The sequence below is a fragment of the Saccopteryx leptura genome, chromosome 5 (genome assembly GCF_036850995.1).
Source record: "Saccopteryx leptura isolate mSacLep1 chromosome 5, mSacLep1_pri_phased_curated, whole genome shotgun sequence".
Classification (NCBI taxonomy): domain Eukaryota; kingdom Metazoa; phylum Chordata; class Mammalia; order Chiroptera; family Emballonuridae; genus Saccopteryx; species Saccopteryx leptura.
The window spans coordinates 151692618-151713591 of NC_089507.1; the positions used below are offsets into that span (position 1 = coordinate 151692618).

Below are 20974 nucleotides of genomic sequence, written 5' to 3' on the forward strand. Positions count from 1 at the left end.
TATATTTTGTTCAAAATATAATCTGGGATCAAAATATCAGAAACCAAAAATTATGGTGAGACAAATGAGGTTCTGTAGGGGGAAATGGCACATTTGAGGAAGTACAAAAACTCTGTAATCAAAATAATAATTTAATGAAATATTTAAAATATAAAAAATAGTAAATCCATAATCCATGATGAACAAATTATTAAACTTTTGAAAAAAGGCAGGATCCAAACTTGTGTTTGCAGGAATTTACCTCACTAACCTCCCTAATGCCAACCATGGTTCCAAGAAAACTTTATTTACAAGACAGATAGCCAGACTGTTGGCTATGGTTTGCCTACTTAATTTTTTAAAAATTGCCTTAAATATTATTTATATCAATAACTGAGTTTTTGGCATCTCCTTCCATTTTTGTGCCCAAGGCAAGTACCTCACTCAGCATACTCTAGTCACTTGTCAGAATGCAGTGTTTTTGGTTAAAGTGAGGTTCAGGGACACAAAAGGTTTTTGAGTGGAATGTGATTAGCCATATGCCTCCCCTATCTCACCTCCTGTTATCACCACAGCAACCAGCAGCATCTGGGGTTCGCAGACGCTAAGGAAATTCAGGGAAACCACCCAGACTGGGGACATGGAGCTCTTTCATATAGAATTTGAATCCCTAATTAGGAAAAAAAAAGTTTTCTTATGTTACCAGGATTTAGTGCCTGTATTACTCCTCTACAATATGGCAGAGATAAAATTTAAACAGAAGCTAAATATTTATTTTTTACATACATCTTGAATCTTAAATTTCAGGGTTTTTCCCTCCTTTGCTCCCTCTGATTTTGTTTGTTTGTTTATTTATTTATTTATTTATTTATTTTTGGCCATGATTTTGTTTTACATTTCAAATTTGAAACAATAACTGGTGTGTTTGTGTGTGTTTTTGTGTGTTTCTGAAGCTAAGATTTATTGAGTTTCCTTCCTCGGGTTGGTATCTAATTGTTAAAGCTTAAAGGATATCGGATTCACAAGTGCATCTTTTCCGCAAAAACTCCCTTCCTGAGAAGAAAGAAGCAGTAGCAGCAGCTCCAAGAGCATGTGTTTCCCGGGAATCCTTGTGAATGTTTATCCTTCACACTCATCAGGAGACAGATCTTTTCTTCCTCTCTCTGGGATGGGCCGACACTCTCACTTTCCTTCTGTTTAATAGGTGTTGCCACACATATGATGTGTAATTTTTGGTGTGTTGACACATATCAGCCCACTCTTGACACAAACAGGCCATCTCCTTTCCTACCACTGCCTCACACACGTGCACCCAGAGACAGCTGCAAAGATGAGATCTTTAGTTAAAACACTCTCCATGTGTTTTTTTCTTTTTCTAGATGTGGTTTTCTTGACCAACAGTTACAATTATCACTGTTCCTAAAACCTCCAAAATTCCAATTTTGGACTCTTGGCAGCACAATAACCATAATTAGGATATGTCCCCCCATTCATCCTTTTAAGGGTCCTGTTACAGGAAAATGATACCCACTGCTCTTTCTTTCTTAATTTTTATTAAATTTATTGAGCAGACATTAATTAGTTAATGAAATCATACAAGTTTCAGGTATAGAATTCTATAATATATCATCTGCATATTATATTGTGTATTCTACATTCCAAGTCGAGTCTCCTTCCATCACCTCTATTTTGCTTGTTAGTGTATTTTGGTCATTAAATTCCACATATAAGTATAGTACTTGTTTTTCTCTGATCGGCTTATTTCACTTAGCATAATAACCTCCAGGTCCATCCATGCTGTCACAAAAGGTAAGATTTCCTTCTTTTTTACGGCCAAGTAGTATTCCATTGTGCAATGTACCACAGCATTTTTTTATCTACCCATCTATTGATGGGAACTTGGGCTACTTTTAAATATTGGCTATTATAAATAACACTGTAATTAACACTGGGGTGCATATATTCTTTCAAATAACTGTCTTGGGGTTCTTTGGGAATATTCTCTGAAGTGGAATCACTGAGTCATAAGGCAGTTCCATTTTTAATTTTTTGAGGAAACTCCATACTGTTTTCCACAGTGGCTGCACCAATCTGCATTCCCACCAACAGTCTCTGAGGATTCCCTTTTTTCTACATCCTTGTAAACACTTGTTGTTTATTGATGATAGTCATTCTGACAGGTGTAAGATGATATGTCATTGTGGTTGTTATTTTGAATTTCTCTGATAATTAGCAAATTTGAGCATTGGATGGCCAATAGATATGTGAAAAGATGCTTAAAGTTTCTACCCAGTGTTCTTAAACAGAGCTGGGATAATTTGGGAAACTTTTGTTTTCAATGTATTATGGACCACATATTATTTCAATTTTGTGTGTTATTTGGGAACTTCTTTTTTTCTGAATCAAAAATCAGACTGCTAAATTTCTAACATAGAGCACAAAAAATCTGAATACATCTAACAACATAAGTAGAAGGGATACTCCAGTGCAATGTTTCTAAAAGTACGTGGAGGAATACAGTCTGTATTCTCATCTAACTCTTAAAAGCTCTGTAAAAATTAGACAACTTTCTCAGGATAAAAAAAGTCCTGAGATGTTAATTATACTTCTCACAAAGGGTGATTATGATTACCAATTAGGATCACAAACATGATTGGAGGACTGAACCAGTACTGATTGGGACTATTTAATTCTATGACCCTATCTTCAAAGAAGACAGTGGACTGAGTGGCTGAGTGTGCATGCCTTGTGGTCTGGAAATGTGAGGTCACAGTCTTACCATTTTCCCCATAGAGAGGGATGGGGACAGTTCATATAGAATGTGCAGCATTGTCTGAAGCAGAAGCACAAGAAAAGGAAGGAGCAGGTGGTAACAGGAGTGATTGCTCACCATAGAGTGGTACGAGGCTTTAGAGTATTTTTGTGTTCACATTTTGCGGGGAGGTCAGTTATTCTTTTGTGTTGAACCCACAGACTACATATGTGAGAATGGAAAGCTCTAGACCAAGGAGAAATATCTGCAGGTGCTGGTTTTCCTGCACATGTAAAAGATGTTCCTAAACTTACTATCATGCATAGTCTTTAGAATGTGTACATCTCACTGTAAACATGCTCCTCTTTTCCCAGTGGAGACTGGGGGGACCATAACTTCTTTTTTAGTTTTCTGTAGCCATTGAGTAAACATTTTCTGAGCTCTATACATCAAGTTGTTAAACTATGTTCTTTCCCACTCAGAACAATTCTTCTAGGAATGCACTCAGCATGCTTGATACAGGTGCAATGTCTAGAAATATTAAAAATGCACACACATACACATGCACACACACACACACAATGGCCTCAAAGCTAAAGGACAAGAATCCTTTTGATATTTTCAATCCAACATCAGATAATCCATATTTTTCTATTTATACATCCAAAGAAAAACTATTATTAAAATTCCTCATTTGCACATTTGCAATTGACTTTAAAACATAATGATATATTTCCCACTTTGCTATCAAAGTGTCAGTCAAAAGTCACCGTAAATTGTATATGGTGAAATTAGGTTTAGACAAATCAGTGATGAATCATCCAAGTTTTGTATAAACAGGAATTTCTTATGTTGTTAATAACCAGAAGCTCTGTCCTAATTTGTCTGTGTTTCTTGTTGGAATTGTGCAGGACCTTGCACAAAGAAGTAGCATTTTTAAAAGTATGAGAATGAGCAAACAGACTATACTACAGAAAATCTGAAGGAAATTAATGCAAAATCCAAACTGACTTACATTCATGTCTTTATCCAGGCTAATATGCTAAAAAAAATGGCTTTACTTTCTCATGCCAAAATACTCTTTCTAGATTCCCAAGTTGCTCAATTGCTTTGAGTTCTACTGTGTATATATTATTTACATCTTGATGGATTCCAAACTAGACTAGAGGCAGCTTGCCACAAAGATATATGTGTGAATGCAGTTGTGGAAATGCACTGAGATGTCGTTATCAGTGTTGATATATATATACCCACAGGAGAGTTAAAATATAAAAAAAGAAAAAGAACAAAATCTATGAAGAGATGATAGCTGTATTAGAAACCAATTTGAAATTTATTCAGGATTTTCCAGCAGCCAAGATTTAAAAGAGAGAGAGAAAGGAAAAAAAACTGATTATGCAGTAAGCAGGTCTCTCAAAGGCATTCTGTAGAAGGTCAATCATAATGCACTCTAACAGGCTGCCTGCACAGACCGCATGGAGGAAATCTGGGTTGTCAATCTGGTCTCCAGCCTTCACTGGAAAAGATGACAATGATAAGTATATGCATTGTCTCTCTAAGTAAAAATAAAAAACAAAAATGGCAATTCATGTTTCCAAAGTGATAGTAATTTGACACTCACAAAAAAGGCCTCTCTTCTATTCTTCCTACCTGGGCATTCTTAGAGAAGTTATCCCTCATTTCCAACTTACTGGGCAATAACAACATTTCCGTATGTTATTAGCAGATCATTATGACACTGTACCAAGTAGTACTCTATGAGCTATAAATTTACTTTTAATTGAATTTACTGGGGTGAAACTGGTTAACAAAATTATACAGGTTTCGGGTGCCCCATTTTACAACACGTCTCTGTGCACTGTATTGTGTGTCCACTCCAAGAAAGTAAGTCCTTGTCCATCACCATTTGTCCCCCCTTACCCTCCTCCACCTCCCCCACTCCAGCAGTCACCACACTGTTGTCTGTTTCCATGACTTTTTTCTTGTCCTTTTTTTGCTTAATTTCTCACCCCCTTCACCTAGTCCCCCCCCCTGGACAGCTGTCAGCCTGCTCTCTATCTATGAGACTGTCTCTATGTTGTTGTTAGTTCATTTTGTTCATTAGATTCCACATAGGAGTGAAATCATATGGTTCTTGTCTTTCTCTGAGTGGCTTATTTCACTTAGCACAGTGCCATCCAGGTCCATCCAGGCTGTCTCAAAAGGTCAGATTTCCTTCTTTTTCTATGGTCATGAAGTATCTCATTGTGCAAGTGTGCCATTGTTGTTGTTTTTTTATCCACTCATCTACTGACGGGCACTTGGGCTGCTTCCAAATCTTGGCTATTATAAATAGTGCTGCAGTGAACATAGAGGTGCATAATATTCTTTCGAATTAGTGTTTTTAGTGTTTTCAGTTTCTTTGGATAAATCACCAGAAGTAGAATCACTGGGTCTTAAGGCAGTTCCAATTTTGATTACTGTATACTGAGGTAACTCCATACTGCTTTCCACAGTGATTGTACCAGTCTGCATTCTCACTAACAGTGCATGAGGGTTCTCTTTCCTCCATACCCTTGCCAACACTTATTTGTTGATTTATTGCTGACAGCCATTCTGACAGGTGTGAGGTGATATCTCATTGTGGTTGAAATATCAGTTATCCTTATTGTCATTAATAGTGACCATAAAAAGAATGTGGATGGGAGAATCAGAGGGACATGGACACAGGGCATGATTGACACAAATATTAGGAGTCATGTGAGACAACTTGGCTTAGGCACTTCTAATTCAATGTGTCCTTAGCACACTTGCAAGAGCCCAGAGCCTAGCAAACCTCATGTTGACTGTTTCACTAAAGCTTCAGCTGCACCCTTCTGCGAGTAGACACAGGGCCTTTGGTAAATCAGTTTTTTAGAGGCAACTTCTGGCTTCTGGAGCTCCAATCACTGTAGATGATGAAAGAGAGCAGATGAGATTGAGGACAGCCATCCCAAACCTGCTGTCACCTCTGCTTTTCTGATTCTCTGTCTTTCTCACTTTCTCTTATATGATTCTCACATTGAAATAAGCTGACACAAATTAATTTGCAATTTTTTAAAGAACCCAAAGGTTATTTATTAATTTGATGTCAGTATCCTGGAATTCTGGAAAGAGGGAGATTTTTAAAATGCACAGCCTTACTTCACAGTATGGTTATATCTCTGAGAGCACCACACTAAGTTTGGCTCTTCACGTTCATTATCTTACTTGACACTTTCAAAAGTCCTGTCACATCGGGTCAATTATTATCCCATTTTATATACTGTGACTGGACTTAAAGAAAGCCAGGATTCAAGCCTTAGCTTGAACGTCACTTGGTCAGAGAGACTCTCCCTAACATCCTATCTAATGTGGCATCACAAAGTTATTCCGTATCCTGTCACCTCATTCACTGACTATAGAGTATTTATTGGATCCTGCATTTAACCATGGGCTTGCACACTATTGTATGTCTCCTCCACAAGGATATGGGCTCTAAAGGCAGAAATCATGTCTGTCTTCCACCTGTGTCTGCATTGCCTTGCACCGTGACAATGTAAGCCGAGACAAATTGTTAAATTAATGAAGAAATACATGAATGAATAAATGACTCTAAAGTGCAAGCATTTACACATTCTCTTTCCTCTGCAATCAGTTAGGTATTATTTTATTTTTCCTACAGCACCAGGCAGGCATTTAGCAAATTATGAATGTCTCATGTGCTAGGGAGAATCCATTTCAAATTGAGAGCAAAAAATATAACATAATTTTCAGTAGGTCACTAAAGACACTCTTACTATGTTCCGAGGATGAAAGCTAGCTTTGGAGTTATGTGGACACTTCAGGATATCCAGGCCTTTGATCCTTGAAGTCTTTAACTCTGTTTGATATAAAGTGTGGCGGAAAGCCAAGCAGAAAATGAGACATGCCAATAAATATTGACTTTCATCTCTTTTCCAAATGCCTGCAGAGCCTCTTGTGTCTAAACTGCTTTAAAGGTGAAAATTAAGTTGATCATTTAAATGGCTTTGTGAAAAGGCAAGCAAGCAAGCAAAAAAAAGATTCCAAGGCATAGTGTTTGTTTTTCAACAGTGCTACTATGGATGAATTGTTTCTGAATTGCTTAAAGTACAGAAATTTAATTATAAAAGCTTCAAAGTCTTAAGGTAAAAAATCAACAAGCTCAACTAATGTGTTATTATACAGGTGTTTGAAGCGCCTCTCCCTCCAGTTAGCTTTTGGTACAGAGAGCGCTGGGCTATCTTTTCACTACTTTTCTCACAACTTGTACATCCCTATGCATCAGCTCCAATACACACACACACGCGCACGCGCACACACACACACACACACACACACACACACACAATCTTTGCATGGCTAACTCCTTCTCTAGTTAGTAATATAAATCCTGTGTGTCCTACCCCAGAAAGTCTTCCCCTCCTGCCCCCTCCCTACCCTGTTTAGGTTCCTCTCCTCTCTGTTCCCATACAAAACTTTTTTCATTGTACTCATCACAGTCTATTGCTTTTATCAGTTTAAGGATCATATTTATGTGAGATTACTTACAGCAACAATTATGGCTTGTTCACATCTGTGTCCCTATCACTTGTCTCAGTGCTTGATGAATAATGGGTTTTAATAAACATTGGTTGAATAATTAATGAATGAGAAGACTTACTCTAGCTCCTTTCTTGGAGATGGTGATGGCCAATGAGTCCGGTAAACTGCAACTCGGGAGAGTCCTCCTGCTATGACTCTGGTTTGCAGCCCCTGCTGCTCTCTGGACCCTGAGCCTGTAAACAAAGCAGTAAAATGCCAGGGGATTGTCACAGGGCAGTGCAGGGCAGAGAAGGCAAAGTGAGAGCAGAAGTTTATGGGAGAATATTTCTCTGACAACGTACATGGGATGGGAAGGGTTCCATTGCTCTAGAATGGTAACAGAGACTTCTCAATAAGAACTTAACTTGGAAAACTTTGTTAGCCACACCCAGGACAGTTTATGTTATTATTCTCAGGGCTAATACAATAAGACAGCCTGTTATTTTGAAGAATATGCTTTTCAATAAGGTTGAGCCTTCTTAAACTTCAACTTTCACAAAGCTTCCTATGAAAAAGTATAGAAAAATAACTATACTTAAAAATTGGTATGATAAGCAAGTGCTAACAGAAGGAACAGAATTTCTGCAGTGACTTTTCAGTGCTATTCAAAGAGGTGATAATTTTAGGACACAGTGGTATGAGACATGGGCCAGAACTGGACTGGAATTAAAACAGTAACATCAAATAGCCAAGGCAAGGCAAGTAAAGATAGTTTTCCAATACCATCACTTGGTGAATGACTTAGCTAGTTTTCTACGGACAGTAAATTCACAGTAAACTTCTGTATACATATATACTTTATGTATCTGTTTAGTTTGTAAACTGAATGTAAGGCATTCTGCAATGCACTTTCTTTCATGATATTGAACCAATCAGACTTTATTATAATTATAAAGATCTGAATCAATTCTTCAAACCTTCTCTTCTATTATTTTGTCTGCTCACCAATCCACATATAGTGTTTTTTTTTCTAAATCAGTTTTGCTTAGATTATTCCTTCATATTTTTATATATGCTATAATCTCCCTAAAATGCCTACTTTCACCAATCCTTTAGGTGATTAACTCCCAGTCATCATACAAAACACAGCTCACATGTTACTGTATCCTTTTCTCTGGGAAACTTTTCCTTGGTGTGCCCTTTTGGAATAATGCCCCACCTTCCTCGTCCCACTTGTACACTATGAAGATGAGTCTTACCTGATTTACCCATGGTCTTCCAAAGGACATCCACATAGTGTTTATATTTTTGCTATTGCAATAAATCTGTAGTGAACCTACTTGTAACTCATAACTTTGGCTTTTTATATAGAATGTTGCAGAATAGCTTAAGTGCCATTACAATCACTCTCTTCTTGAAATGATTTGCCTGTGAAGTATCTGGCACTCTTTATATCTTGTGTTTGTTTCTGTGCTACTTGGGAGGCAATTGTCAGTTTTGATCACTGTATTCTATTGAAAATAGTGTACTTCATGTAATCTTGACATTATCAATGAAAGTATGTATCTGTGGTTATTTTCTCATTTAATTCTTAATTTTATACACTTTTCTTTGATTACTTGCTATGTATTTGTTTTATTAATTATACATTTTTACTTTTATCTTCATTGATTTCTACATTTTGTTTTCCATACATAGTCTTTTTTATTCTATTATAAAATTCTTATTGGAAGTTTTCTTAGTTTATTTTGTTATAAAATTCACATTTTTGTTACACATTTTTTTCTCTGAATATAGCTTCAGTTCTGTCTTATAAAATTTGGAGTTTTTCCCTGGCTGGTTGGCTCAGCGGTAGAGCATCGGCCTGGCTTGTGGGGGACCCGGGTTCAATTCCCGGCCAGGGCACATAGGAGAAGCACCCATTTGCTTCTCCACCTCCCCCTTCCTCTCTGTCTCTCTCTTCCCCTCCTGCAGCCAAGGCTCCATTGGAGCAAGGATGGCCTGGGCGTTGGGGATGGCTCCTTGGCCTCTGCCCCAGGCACTAGAGTGGCTCTGGTCACGGCAGAGCGACGCCCCGGAGGGGCAGAGCATCGCCCCCTGGTGGGCAGAGCGTCGCCCCTGGTGGGCGTGCCAGGTGGATCCTGGTTGGGCACATGCGGGAGTCTGTCTGACTGTCTCTCCCCGTTTCCAGCTTCAGAAAAAAAAAATTGGAGTTTTTTTATTATTCTTATTATCTAGACATTAATCTACAACAGTTTTAGTTTCCTCTTTGACATTAGAATTTATTAGATTATTTTAGTTGGCAGTATTTTTGTGTATACATCTGTATATATATGTTTAATTTAATGTAAATTGGTTGTTACAGAATAATCATGGGGATGACTGTAAAATACAACATAGGGTAAATAGTCAATAATACTTTAATAACAGTATGGTGTCTGACGGCTAAGAGACTTATCAGGATGATCACTTAGTAAGTTATATAATGTCTAATCACTGGGATGTACATGTGAAACTAATATAATATTGTATGTCAACAGTAACTTAAAATCAAGTGATTTTAAGAAATCAAACATTTGAATTTTACAATTTATTTGTACTATTGTTTTATTCACATTCTAATTGAGATTTCAAAGATTGAAGACATGCAAGCATCTCCCTTCTCATGTGCACACACACACATACATACTCACATGTGTGTAAGTAATTATATGTATGCATATATGAATAAGTCAAGCACTATGTCATGACTTTGTAGTGGTTATGGTATGTGAGCCAAACAGAGAAATGTCATCTTCTTTCTAACTACATGCATTTGTGTAGAATTATTACTCCTTTAATAGAAAGATATATTATTTTTGTAAAAGACTTAAAATATTTTTCTGAACAGAGAGAATTATTGGAAGTACCCTCTCTTTGTGTATAATTACCAATGTTATTTCACTTTAAATGTCTTCACTCACATATTAATTCATTTAATAAATATTTACTGCATGCCTTCTATGTGCCAGATGAAATGTGCAGGGGATAAAATATTAAGCAATACGAGCATGATGAACTCAGTGGTCACTGGTAGCTCTTTAATGGTACTGACTCCCATCATAGATGGGCATTTGATTTGAGTGGGTTGATTTTGTCTAACAGGATAGCCATTCTATTGACTGGACATATTTATTGTCCTATAACACTCTGCAAATCTTTTCCTTTGTTTTCTGCCATTCTATGTGCAAACAGTGGTCTGTTTATCATTCTATTTTTGAAAATTTTCCTCTATGTGGCTGTACAATAACCTCACTGAATTGTCTCAATCTTGATCACTTTTAAACATTTTCCCTAAAGCCCAATGATACCTTGCCCAATATCCTCTATGTTTACCTGAATTTACCTTTAGATGGAAATAGTCCCCAGGATACTTGCAGTTTCCTACCCGAAAAACCCGAATTTGCCTCCTCTCTTCCTGAAGGCTGTCTCCAGTGTCAGGAAATTTCCTGGCTACCCGTCACTGTGGCATCTGAGTCAATGCCACCTTGGACACCTCAGCAGGAGAATGGGGTCAGTACAAAATGCTCCAGCCCCATTTTATGATAGAATTATTCCAAGGTGTATTGCCCCTTGCAGTCCTGACCCAGAAGTTTACAGTTGAAAGCAGCTCATGAACACAACTTTTACTGGCTTCCCCCCTTATTTGACCACTTTCCCCTCTTTCTCTTTTATGTCCTGAGATCACCTCACCACTAAAGCATGTGCACCCACATTTTGGCTCAAACTAAGGCAATATGATGCACATTTAAGACTCACGTATTTCTTTATTTCAGAAAAAAATACTGTTTAATATATTTCTATTCCATAATTATTTTGGTTTTCTCATTGAATAACCCCAATCTTCGTACAAGCACCTACCTTCCAAATAGTTCATTTTATATTTAATGTTTTCTCGTTGGCCCATTTCAATTGCATTCTGCAGATTTTTTTTTTCATAATTGCCCTTCACAGAACTGACTCTATTTTCTACAAATCAATTCTCTACATTGCTGCTTCTGGTGTGGTTTAAACACTAGCTCATAATCTGTTTTAATTTCTTTCTTTAATGCCGCCATTTTCCACTTCATCTCATGTTCTTAATGTAGTGTCTCCTGCAGGAGAGCCTGTGTTTTGCCTCAGGCATGATTCCTGGGGAAGCAAAGTCTGAGATGGGCTTGAGTGTAAAGGATGTTTTTTAGGAACTGCCCTTGGAATCCACATGTGTGAGAGGCAAAGGAATAAATCAGGATTGGGCAGAGGAAAATCAAACTCTGGTGTAATTCCAAATGACAAGTGTCAACCAGTCTCAAGGGCAGTCCTGGAAAAAACATGATTTAATAAGAAAGTCCTCTGTCAGATGAAATGGCCAGATCTTCATAACACAGCCTTGGTTGGTCAGTGGATGCTGGCCACCTTGGCATTAGAGCTGAATGGCTCTCTGCCACTGAGGCAGCCACAGACAGACAGCCCTGGGTCACCAGCCCTAGTACCTACTCCAGGGCACCTCCTTGCTGGGGGAGAGTTAGGTGACACACCTCAGTGCCCAACATTATTCATTCTCTAATCATAATTTTTTAATCTATTGATTGATATGGTGGGGGGAAGGATAGAGGAGACAGGGAGAGCCGGAGAAAGAGAAGCATTAGTTTGTTGTTCCACTTAGTTATTCCTTCACTGGTTGCTTCCCGTGTGTGCCCTAACACAACCTCCTTGTTTCAGGCCTATGCTCACTGAACTAACCAGTCAGGGCCTCCGCTCATCATTTTTAATTCATTTTTTTTTCATTTCTTTGCTGGTGCAGTTCGGTTTCTATTGAATATTTCCTTGTTTTGGAATATTTTCTTTAAAAAGGTCATTTTTCATCTTTATTGTAAATTTGGTGTCCCTGTAGGGTGGGCAGTAACATCTTTGGCACACTTTTCTAGAGTAATCAGTTCTGCATATTATTCATTACAGAATGATCAGCTTCTTCTAAGCCATCTCTTTAACCAAAACCACTGTAGTGGAATTTTCTTAATTTGCTGCCCTCCACTGACCTGGGTACTGTCTTTATTTTATTCTCTTGAAATTTAAAAGGAGGGGCTGGATATTGATGGTGTGGAATGTGTGTGTCGTCATCAGATCCTGAGAGAGGATGGTGCGCAGCGAGTAGTGAGTTACAGCCCCTTTGGGCCAGCATCCTGTCACCACACCTCAGGTAAGCTGCATGTGTCCACAAGCCGCTCCCTGGGCCCGAAGCACTTGTCCCTCAGCTGTCCACCTGCACATGCAGGTTCAGACTTCTGCTCTACCCTCAGCAGTTACTCTTCAAGAAAGTTGTCCCTGATCCCTCCAACCATGTGAACCTCCCTATTATAAATACTGGCAGTAGGTCTTGGTGTAAGGTGGAAATAACAATTAAACTGACCTCTAATAAGGGAATAGTTATCAGTCAATTGATTGCTTTTGGAAATAGCATGTTGACTAGGGTGCATATCATGTCTTCAACACTCTTTACCATTTTATTTTTACATGTTTCAACAGCATTTAGCACAGTGAGCATTCTAGTGATATTGGCTCACTTTTTCATCAATATAAGTCTCTCACTAGACACGAGATTGGGAACCAGATTTGTTTGCTCACCACTGTATCACAAAACAAACATATGCCCAATACCTGATGGATACTCAATAAATTTCAGGTGAAGGTAACATTGAGTAACTGAATGAATTTAAAACAAATTGTTCTGGACACCAAATGTTAATTAGATTTCCAATTCCATAAAACTTGTTACAGATGCCTGTGTTTCATAGGGTTGGAAGTGCAAATATTTTTAAAGGACTCTAAGGACATCCTGAAATAGCTGATCAAGAACTGTCGTGTTCCATACCAGTATTGCAAAGAGGTAAAAAGCTTTGAGAGGCTTTCAACCAAAGATAAAAAAAAAAAAGAGAGAGAGAGAACATATCTGTACCAATAACACATCTAAGGCAGGGCCCAACAGTCACACATAACAGAAAAATTTTGTCTATGGTAAGCTCTCCATATCCACGGGCTCTGTATCCTCAGATTCAACTAACTATGGTTTGAAGATATTTTAAAAAATAGATGTTACTTTGATGCTGACATGTACTTTGTAGTTAGGCTTATGATTACTGTGTCTGTGTCTGCAGTAGACACGTACAGATTATTTTTCTAGTTGTTATTCCATAAGTGCTATATTATAAGAACAATTTACATAGTGTTTACCTTGAGTTAGGAATTGTAAGTAATCCACAGATGATTTCAAGTATATTAGTGGATGTGCTCAGGTTATATGCAGATAACATCCATGTTACAGAAGGACTTGAGCATCCATAGATTTTGGTACCCACAAGGTCCTGGAACCAGTTCCTGTAATACTGAGGGACAACAATAATATGAATATCATGAATGTTAAAGGTGAGTTGACGGGAAAATATACTAATTTCTTATCAATAGTTTCAGGTTAGTAAGAGACAATTTGAACATTTTAAGGTTAAACCAGCCCATCATAAAAGAGTCAGAGTGAGCTTGCTGGTGCTTGGGAAAATGTGCTTCCTGGGAAGGAAACAGGCCTGGGGAGTAGGAGCGACAGCCAGAATGTAGGAACTGAACAGCTCATTATTTTCCAGTGGAAGGAGAAATCGAGGTTTTTGTTTTGTTACATCCTGTGGTGAAATATTCTAAAATTATCCAAGGAAAATGAACCTTTTAAATCTCATGTTAGTCCTGGATGGATAGCTCAGTTGATTAGAGCATCATCCTGAAGCACAGAGGTTGTCAATTTGATCCAATTCCATAAAACTTGTTACATACAAGTTCAGGGCACATAGAGTTACAGATCAATATTCCTGTCTCTCTCTCTTTATCTCTCTCTTTCCCTCCTTTCCTCCCTCTCTTCCTCTCTAGCTAAAAATCAATAAATAAAAATCTAATATATATATATATAATTAAATCTCATGTTGTTGTAAACAGAACAGTTTTTTCCAGCCTTCAGAGTTCTTATTCATAAAATCTGCACTCATATGTTTCTTCTTAATTTGCATGTTTTCAAAGCAACTACAAATTTGACGCTTTGTAAAGTCTATGTCCAAACTTGTGACAGCTCACCTGTCTTCACTGGTGAGTTTTTTAAATACACTGATATTCTAGAAACCTGAAAAATATCTCACACTGCCTATAAAGACCTCTAAAAGGCAAACACTTTGATATAGTTTCCAGAAAGAACCTTATGATCTTATAAAAATCTTTATTTTTATTTATTTATTTTTTAAGGAAAAAAACCTCAATTTCTCCTTCCGCTGGAAAATAATGAGCTGTTCAGTTCCTACATTCTGGCTGTCGGTCCTATCCCCCAGGCCTGTTTTCCTTCCCAGATAGTGTCTCCTGTAACTTTCATTACCTCTTCAGTCTACTGTCATTCCCATAGAAAGTGTTCATTTGTCCACAATGGCATCTTGCACACCCTTTTAAAAAAACTAAAACCCCTTGCCTGACCAGGCGGTGGTGCAGTGGATAGAGCATCAAGCTGGGATGCCGAGGACCCAGGTTCGAGACTCCGAGGTCGCCAGCTTGAGAGCAGGCTCATCTGGTTTGAGCAAAGCTCACCAGCTTGGACCCAAGGTCACTAGCTCAAGCAAGGGGTTACTCAGTCTGCTGAAGGCCCATGGTCAAGGAACATATCAGAAAGCAATCAATGAACTAAGGTGTCTCAACAAAAAACTGATAATTGATGCTTCTCATCTCTCTTCGTTCCTGTCTGTCTGTGCCTATCTATCCCTCTCTCTGACTCTCTCTGTCTCGATAAAAACAAACAAACAAAAAAATAAATAACCAAACCAAAACAAAACTAAAATCCTTCTAGTCCTGGCCGATTGGCTCAGCGGTATAGTGTCTGCCTGGTGTGTGGAAGTCCTGGGTTCGATTCCCAGTTAGGGCACACAGGAGAAGTGACCATCTGCTTCTCCACCCTTCCCCCTCTCCTTCTTCTCTATCTCTCTCTTCCCCTCCTGCAGCCAAGGCTCCATTGGAGAAAAGTTGGCCCAGGTGCTGAGGACGGCTCCATGGCCTCCACCTCAGGTGCTAGAATGGTTCAGGCTGCAATGGAGCAACACCCCAGATGGGCAGAGCATGCCCCCCTGGTGGGCATGCCGGGTGGATCCCAAATGGATTCATGCGGAAGTCTGTCTGTCTGACTACCTCCCTGCTTCTAACTTCGGAAAAATACAAAAACAAAACAAAACAAACAAAAAAAAACCCCAACTAAAACCCTTCTAAAGAACTATAAAATCTGATACTTTCTAAAATAGAACTATCTTCCTTCTGTGGCCAGAACACATCTACCATGAGCAGGAACTCCCTTTATGAAGCAAGAAGTTCACTGTTGGGTCATTAAACATTTCAGAACTAGAAAATAAGTTGCGAGTGTGAAATAGTCTCTGAACACCTGAAGGAGCTGCTCTGTGGTTTGTTATCTCTACATCAGAGAACTTTTATTTTTATTTCTTTATTTTTGAGCTTAAAAAGTCTTTGATAAATCCTTACACTGTTGCTAGACTGACTTACCAAAATATGTAGACCAACCAGCCAATTTCACAGGAAGGGAAACTGAGTCCCAAAGAAATGAAGGGACTTACCTAGTGTAATAATCAGGGTGCTTAGTTGAAAGCAACAGAAGCTAATAGTACACATTTATGCAAGCAGGTTTTGATCAGCTGTCTCACAGGGTGAAAAGCCATATTTGAAGGTGGTCAGGCGCAATACTCAGAACCATGTCACAGAACTGATTCACTGGAAAGCCCACTGTCTCCCCTGCTGGCCATCCCCATCCCCCTGAACCCTGGGCAGGTCTCCACAGGATCACAGCCATCACCATCCCTGGAACCCGAGGCTGGTCAGTTACACCATCCCCAATGAAACATTCCTTTTCACCTCTAGTCCTTTTCTACTATAGCTGGTGATTCCAAATCTGAGTCGGTTTGGCACAATCTGCATTCTGTATCAAGGTTGCAAATAAAGCTGTGAAAAATAGCTTGGAGGGAACTGTCTAGAAGTTTCAATTCTATACTGAAAGGCAAGTTTTCTCTGATAATTTGGGAATTGTATAAACATAGAAAGGGAGTCAATATCCTGCATAGATTCCACAGGAAAAAAAAATTCCTCCCTCTCTCTCTCTATCTATCTCTATCTCTTTCTCTCTCTGTGTCTATACACAGTTTGTAAGAATAAGACATTCCATCTAAAGAAATGCTTTGCACTCTATTTCACACCCTTAATTAAATCCACCAAGGTTATTTCTGGAGTCTCCTGGAGCCCTGAACACACCCACAGCCTATGTTTTGACTGTCCTGAGAACTAACCCTTTACAACTGGGGAAAGGAAAGTTATTTGAAACCTGCGGATCCCAGGGTGAAGACTGGCCACAACCTCACCAGTGAATCCGGAACTGGATGACCGAGAAAGCCACAAATGACGTGAGAATACAGGGAGGAAGGGGATTAAGTTCACGGAGAGAATCACCGCTTTCGTGTGTCAAGCATAACTCTAGGCAGCGTCAGGATAAAGGCAGGCTACGATTTATACCCATGGGCCTGGGCCTTCCCCAAGCAGTATCTTATGGTTACTGAATTAAAGAGTTGGGTTTCCTTACAAATGGTAGCTGTGGTGAGACCGAGTATGGCGCTGAGAAGGTCCTGTTGTCCTGGCCTCCTTCCCACCCTCCCCCGCTGCCCTCTGCCCCTCAATACTGGGTCCAGGTCCGGGGTCACTCCTGAGCCTTTCTCATCACCCTGTCAGCCCCTTGTAATATTCCTTACCCAGCTTGCATTGCCTCACACTGTTTCTCCATTCCTTCTTGCTTAGCAAACTCCACCTAATCACACGCCTTCCAAAGAAAGGTCTCCCCACACACCCGATCCCCCTTTCCAAGAAGCTGCCTACAGAGGACCTGGAACCACGGGCGATGAGTGAAAGTCCTGGTGGCGAAATGACAACGCAATTCATTGCCCTGTGCCCTCCCACTTGTCAAATCATGGCGGAATAATTCTGCCAAAGCTATTCGAAGTTCCTCCACGTCTGTGGTTAAATGAGAGCGGGGAACCCGGCGGATGGGTTTGAACACTGCACCAGGCTCTCTTTGCCATGTAGGCTAGAAGCCTCAACAGAATATGGACGTTGATCCGAGCACCGGCTGCAGTGGGTAAGTTGATGCCGGCAAGAAGGGAACGAGACTGGTACGTGGGGACATGCCTTTGCTTTCTCTACAACACCAAATCCCCCAAGTTACATATCTTTTAATTAAAAATGCAAAATATGAAAGCTAGGCTAGATACCTGAGGATACTGATGGCTATCTATATCAAATCTTTCCAGACAAGTTCAGAATTAGGAAAAATAAAATGTCGCATGGCACACTCCCACCAATACTGAGTAATAGAGATATATTTAATCATAGATCTAAGAGGGGGTGGGGCTGTAACTACAGATTGTATAAAAATGTCTTTTTGTATTGAAAATGCAGAAAGACAGCAACTTTAAAAAGTGAGAAACAGGAGAAGAAAAGTGGAAAGCAAAATAAAATCATTGATTATCAGTAATAACTGACATAAAAAAATACCACTTAAATCTGACAAACTAGAGAATAAAGCATTAAGGAAGAAAAATGAGACTCAGGACACTTATAAAAGGCATTAAACATAGAGATGAGCACTAGAACAAAAACAGAAACTTAATTTTTAAAACATAATTAAAAAAAGACACCCCACACAAAAAAATTAATATAAATAAATAAAATATTTGTGATGGAATAGACCAAAATTACTGTCATATCAGTAATAGTAAGTCAGTTTACTTTGTCGATTAAAAGTAAAATATTTTACTTTCCTAAACTATCATTATTTATAATTGAAAGTATCAGAAAGTACCTGGATGATGAATACTGCTTGAAAGAATAATGAAGTGTCACATAAACGTGAGCTTAAGAGAAAAATCTCCAACAATTAACTGGTGTACAGATTTCCAAGACAGAGATTTCTGCCCCACTGGTCTGTTCCCTGACTTCCTTTTGAGATCAGTTCAAACATCATTTCAGTGAGACCTCCTCTTACTAAAAATAACACTCCTTTCTCTCTCTTGCTCCCTCTTCCCTACTCTACCTTGTTTTTCTTCTAGACTACATTATTGTGTGTGTGTGTGTGGGGGGGGGTTATTTGATTTTAATTTTTGTTTACAAAGATTCAAATGTCCCACTGAATATATCTCCCCCCACCCCCTTATTCTCCCTCGGCCCCCCCATGCCCCCTCCCCCAATGCGTTCCCCCACCACCACCTCCAGGATTTGCTGTCCTGTTCTCTATAACGCTGTGTTATGTATATAGAACTTCATTAATCTCTTTCCCTTCTCTGATCCTATCTTCTCTTCTACTTTCCTCTGACTGCCTTCCCTCTGGTCCCTTTTATCCCACCTCTTCCTCTGTTCTGTTACTCAGTTTACATTGTTCATTGGATTCCTCAAATGAGTGAGGTCATACGGTATTTTTCTTTCTCTGCCTGGCTTATTTGACTTAGCATAATAGTTTCCAGGTCCATCCATGTTGTCGCAAAAGGTAAGATTTCCTTCTTCCTCATGGCTGTGTAGTATTCCATTGTGTATATGTACCACATCTTTTTAATCCACTTGTCCACTGACGGACACTTGGGCTGTTTCCAGATCTTGGCTATTGTGAACAATGCTGCCATAAACATGGGGGTGTATTTCTTCTTTTGAATCAGTGATTTGGTATTTATAGAATATATTCCTAAAAGTGGGATGGCTGGGTCAAAGGGCAGTTCCATTTTTAACTTTTTGAGGGATCTCCATACTGTTTTCCACAGTGGCTGCACCAGTCTGCATTCCCACCAGCAGAACAGGAGGGTTCCCTTTTCTCCACATGTTCCCCAGCACTTATTGTGTGTTGTTTTGTTAATAAGCACCATTCTGACAGGTGTGAGGTGGTATCTCATTGTGGTCTTAATTTGCATTTCTCTAATAATTAGTGATGTTGAACATTTTTTCATATACCTATTGGCCATCTGTATGTCCTTTTTAGAGAAGTGTCTATTCATTTCTTATGCCCATTTTTGATTGGATTGTTTATCTTCCTGGTATTGAGTTTTACAAGTTCTTTATAAATTTTGGTTATTAACCCCTTATCAGATATATTGTTGAATATGTTCTCCCGTTGTGTGGTTGTCTTTTTATTTCGTTAATGGTGTCTTTTACTGTGCAAAAGCTTTTTAGTTTTATATAAACCCATTTGTTCATCCTGTCCTTTATTTCACTTGCCCGTGGAGATAAATCAGAAAAAATATTGCTATGAGAGATATCAGAGAGTTTACTGCCTATATTTTCTTCCAAGATGTTTATGGTTTCATAACTTACATTTAAGTCTTTTATCCATTTTGAGTTTACTTTTGTGAATGGTGTAAGTTGGTGATACAGTTTCATTTTATTGCAAATACCTGTCCAATTTTCCCAACACCATTTGTTAAAGAGACTGTCTTTACTCCATTGTATGCTATTATCTCCTTTGTCAAATATCAATTGTCCATATAGGTATGGGTTTATTTCTGGGTTCTCTGTTCTGTTCCATTGATCTCTATGCCTGTTCTTATGCAAGTACCAAGCTGTTTTGAGTATACTGACTTTGTAGTATAACTTGATATCAGGAAGTGTAATACCCCCCACTTTATTCTTTTTTTTTCAGGATTGCTGAGGCTAATTTTGTTTTGTTTTTGTTGTGTTTTTTTTGTTTGTTTGTTTGTTTTTGGTTCCATATAAATTTTTGGAATATTTGTTCTATATCTTTGAAGTATGTCATTGATATTTTAATAGAAACTGCATTGAATTTATAGATTGCTTTGGGTAATGTAGACATTTATATTTATTTTTTCTATCCATGAACATGGTATGTGCTTCCATTTGTCTGTATCTTTCTTGATTTACTTTAACAATGTTTTATAATTTTTCAAGTACTAGTCTTTAACCTCTTCAGTTAAATTTACTCCTAGGTACTTTAGTTTTTTATTGTAGCAATAGTGAGGGGATTGTTTTCTTAATTTCCCTTTCAGACAGTTCATTGTTGGTGTATAAAAATGCCACTGATTTCTGAATATTGATTTTATATCCTGCCACCTTGCTGAATTCATTTAGCAGGTTCAGTAGTTTTTTTACTGTGACTTTAGGGTTTTCTATGTACAGTATCATATCATCAGCAAATAATGATAGTTTTACTTCTTTTCCAATTTAGGTGCCTTTTATCCCTTCTTCTTGTCTGATTGCTATGGCTAGGACTTCCAGAACTATGTTGAATAAGAGTGATGAAAAGGGGCATCCCTGCCTTGTTCCTTATCTTAAGGGGATTTCTTTTCATTTTTGCCCATTGATTATGATGTTGGCCTTGGGTTTGTCATAGATGGCATTTATGATGTTGAGGTATGATTCTTGTATTCCCACTTTGCTGAGAATTTTGATCATAAATGGGTGCTAGATTTTATCAAATGTTTTTTCTGCATCTATTTATATTATCATGTGATTTTTATCCTTTCTTTTGTTTATTTATTAAATCACATTGATTGATTTGTGAATATTGTACCAGGCTTGTCTCCCTAGAATAAATCCTACCTGATCATGATGTATGATTTT

General features: G+C 38.5%; 1 long non-coding RNA gene across 2 annotated transcripts in view; it reads right to left on the bottom strand.

The window, feature by feature from the left end:
- Positions 1-5016: 5016 nt before the first annotated feature.
- The window catches only part of LOC136406093 (uncharacterized), a 35880-nt gene continuing 19922 nt past the window's right edge, over positions 5017-20974 (bottom strand). For both annotated transcript variants that reach the window (XR_010751622.1, XR_010751621.1), the window contains exons 2-4: positions 13523-13674; positions 7413-7527; positions 5017-5658 (exon numbers count right to left, since the gene is read on the bottom strand). This is a non-coding gene — a long non-coding RNA (uncharacterized lncRNA). The remainder of the gene's footprint in view (positions 5659-7412; positions 7528-13522; positions 13675-20974) is intronic.